At 44.3% G+C, this 3,813-nt stretch overlaps 1 non-coding gene across 1 annotated transcript; it reads right to left on the bottom strand.

Moving 5' to 3' along the window:
• Positions 1-3,421: 3,421 nt before the first annotated feature.
• LOC125425626 lies at positions 3,422-3,537 on the bottom strand. The gene has a single exon (XR_007243399.1). It is a non-coding gene; the product is annotated as a U5 spliceosomal RNA (small nuclear RNA).
• Positions 3,538-3,813: the final 276 nt, after the last annotated feature.

The raw sequence follows: 3,813 nt of genomic DNA on the forward strand, positions 1-3,813 counted from the left end.
GCTGTGTCCTTGCCACAGCCCCTCCCAGGAATGCCCCGCCCCCAGAATGCCCCGCCCCTGTTGTGCCCTGCCCAGCCCCATTGGCGCTATGCCAGTTTGAATCCCACCACCATGGGAACCTGTTACTAAAATTTTTGGATCCCACCACTGACTAGAAATAAACCAAAAAGGAAACAACTCAGTAATCTATACTTCATTACCTCGTCACTCCTCTTCTGAAGAATGGGCTCAGATGGGGTAAAGGTGGGGCAAAGGTGCACCTTTCCCCTTTAATCACATGCCGTTGGTACAGTTCTGTAGGCAGCCATATTGCTGTGCAGATATTTAAAAATGGCTTCACCTGCCAAGATGGTGTCTTCTTCACAGATGAGAAAACAAATTGCTCTTAATGCTGCTTCGTACTCGCATCCATTCACACATCTTTATATACTGAGCGCCGAAATGGGCACCCAGAAAGCGCCTGATGACTGCAGTGCAAATAATCCTCATTAGCTGCATGCATTTGTTAATTTGACTGTAGTGGGTATTAACAGGGAGAGACACTGTGGATTTAGACATCTCTCACTGTGACAGCAGAATGGAAAAGAAATCTTTAGGCTCACAGCTGGATCATATTCCTTTTGACAGGGATGATTGCTTGTGCAGCAGAATGCGGGAATAGCACTGTATAGCATTGCTAAATTGCTTTCTGCTAATAGAGGCCCATTTTTCATTTTAACCCACACGTGACCGAGATCTAGTTGCTTGGCTAACGGCTACTTACTTCATAGGATGCATTCGCTGCATTCAGATGTCACTGCAAATTATAATTGGGCTGCAATCAGGTACAAACCCGACTTCTTAGCAGTGTGCACACTTCCCTTGCAAACTCTTATTCTACTCCATAAGAAGTCTTTTCTCATCCCACAGTGGGTGAATTGTCTTCAGCAATAGTGTATGTTGGGGGGGGGGGAGCAGACGACCTGGCTCCATTTGTTTGGGTCTCATGGGGGCACATTTTGGCCCCCTGGCCCTCCCTCTGCCCCCCAATCAGAGGTGGGATCCAGCAGGTTCTCACAGGTTCCCGAGAGTAGGTTACTAATTATTTGTGAGTGCCAAGAGAGGGTTACTAATTGGTGATTTTGCCATGTGATTTTTGCCTTAGTTACGTCCCTCCTCTCAGCAGTAGCACGCAGAACTTGAAGCAGTCTAGCAGGAGGTGCACCGGCGTGCGTGGCAGCCTGCGTTTGCATGCATTTGTTTCCTGCCCAAGGATCGGAGCAGTGGCTGCGTCCTTGCCACAGCCCTGCCCAGGAATGCCCCGCCCCCAGAATACCCGGCCACGCCCCCGGAATGCCCCGCCCAAGCCCCATTGGCGTTACGCCACAGTTTGAATCCCACCACCATGGGAACCTGTTACTAAAATTTTTGGATCCCACCACTGCCCCCAATCCCCAGTCAAACGCCCCCCCCCCCGGCCTTAGCACAGCCAATCTACACCATAATCGGATGGGGTCTTGCGATCCTTTGCACTGAACCTGCTAAGCCTTCCAAATGATTGTCCTGAGAGCAAATCACCACCGGCTCCCAGGGCGATCCTCCTCTGAACCATATTTTCCATTAAAACCAGTGGAACTGAGCATGAATGAAACTTTAAAAAGGAAATTGTAAAATGAAAAAAAAAGTACATTCTAGCTATCTCCTTGCATTTGGGGCTGTCCACTGCAGAGCTAAAATGTGAATTTTAATATCCTTATACCTTCTTTTTCGTACAGTTTGATGACTTTCATGAATATGCACCAAGTAATGACTGATCCGTAGTAAAGAACCAAGGGATGCAACTTGAGATCAGCATCTAATTCTAGGGAATTTTGATTTGCCTGATCTAATCAGAGCTAATAATCCTTTTTCTTTTCCTTCAAGTGCAGCGATTGCTTATTACTGTAATTTATTTGGGTTACCTAGAAGAGCCCAGCTGTTGTTTTCGTCTCTCTGAAGGAACCCCATCACAGAGTTGCTGAAACATTGAAAGAATAATTACGCCAAATGGTGTGACAATCCTTAATAATGATGCGCATCTGTCATGGAAGCCATTTGTTCAAGATTCCTGAATGCCACTGCTGAGCCAGAGCAGGGATGTCAGCTCCCATTAAAAGCTGGTTTTGAAATAAGATCCCATGTACAAAGATGTGGGCAGTTATGGGGCAATGACAGAGAGAAAGCAATATGTGTGGGACTGTTGATCTTTAGTGGCATAGTCTTTTTGTATGGCCAAAGGCATTTCTTTATTGTTAAGCAAATTTGAAAAATCCATTAAACCTCCTTTTGCACATAGTTATTTTCAGTGCTAGGGTGATGTTTAGTTGGAGCAAATGTCCCGATTTCATTGTTTCCTCTATAATGATTATTTCTTCATTAATCTACTAAGCGTACCCGGCCACGCGTTGCTGTGGCTCAGTCTAGTGAAATGGGAAACATTGAGAAAATGGGAAAATCCTCTCCCTCCCCTCCCTCCCTCCCCTCCCTTGCATGCCATCCCTCCCTCCTCTCCCTCTCCCTATATTAGGGTGGGTGGGCCATGTCCAGATGCCAGGCCCCCTCCCCTCCCTCCCCACCCTTGCATGCCACCCCTCCCTCCCCTCCCTCCCTCCGTTAGGGTGAGTGGGCCATGTGCAGGTGCTGGGGGCCCTCCCGCTCCCTCCCCTTTCTTGCATGCCACCCCTCCCTTGCCTCCCGCCCAGTCTGGTGAAATCGGAAACAGTGGCCCAGTCTGGTGAAATTGGAAACATTGAAATGGAATCGTAAAGTAGTGAGTATAGCATGTGTTGCTGTCACATCCAACAAATGGCGCTATTTGTAAAAAAAACATTGAGATGGAATCATGAAGTAGTGAGTTTAGTGTGTGTTGCTGTCACGTCCACCAGATGCCACTGTTTGTAAAAAAATGGTTTTACCTGTCACAGGTGTGACACCTGTATCATAGTATAATAGTAGGTATATAAAAACACGCGTGTATTCGAATGCAACGTTGTGTCAAAATTTCAAACCAATTGGTGAAGAGGTTTAGGAGATTTAAGATTTTGAACAAACCAACATTTGCATTTTTATTTATATAGATTTACCTCCCACTTTTCTGTCCTATGGAGACCAAAAGAATCCAATTGCATTCTCACCTGCTCCATTCTCACAACAGCCCTGTGAGGTCGGTTAGGCTGAGAAAGGGAGAAAGAGAGGGAGAGATTGGTTCACGAACTCCCAGCACATTTTGGTGGCAGAGTGGAGAACTTGTCCCTGGCTCTCTTTGACCTATCAGCTGAATTCTAAATGAATGTGGTTCTCTACTTTTCATTTAATTAATTTTAAATGGAGATGGCTAAATTTAATTCTTTGATATGAGGAAAGAGCCTATTTAAATTTATTGATAATTGGAAACCCCATTAGACTTTTTCAATAGAACAGAAAACAGTGAATTGACGAAAAACTCATAAATGTTCCTCTCCACGGAAATCTTTAGTAAAAGGCAAAAGATTTATACAATCTGAAGAGAAATGAGAGTATAAGAACAATGCATTGATAATTTGTGGATATGAGGATTAGAAGATTAAGAAAATAGATATAATAGAGAAAAGTGAGAAGCTTATCAGTTATAACAATTAAGAATTAATTTTACAGTTGTAACTAGAGAGCAAATTGTAAACCTTTAAGTGTGTTTATATTTGGTGCAGATGAAGTCAGGAGCCTTCCCCTCACTGTTGTTCATGTTTTTAAATATTTTTTTCTTTTTGTTGGTTTGTTCTTTGTGTGTTTCAAAGTCTTAATGATAAAAGTACAAGA

The sequence above is a fragment of the Sphaerodactylus townsendi genome, unplaced genomic scaffold (genome assembly GCF_021028975.2).
Source record: "Sphaerodactylus townsendi isolate TG3544 unplaced genomic scaffold, MPM_Stown_v2.3 scaffold_976, whole genome shotgun sequence".
Taxonomy (NCBI): Eukaryota; Metazoa; Chordata; class Lepidosauria; order Squamata; family Sphaerodactylidae; genus Sphaerodactylus; species Sphaerodactylus townsendi.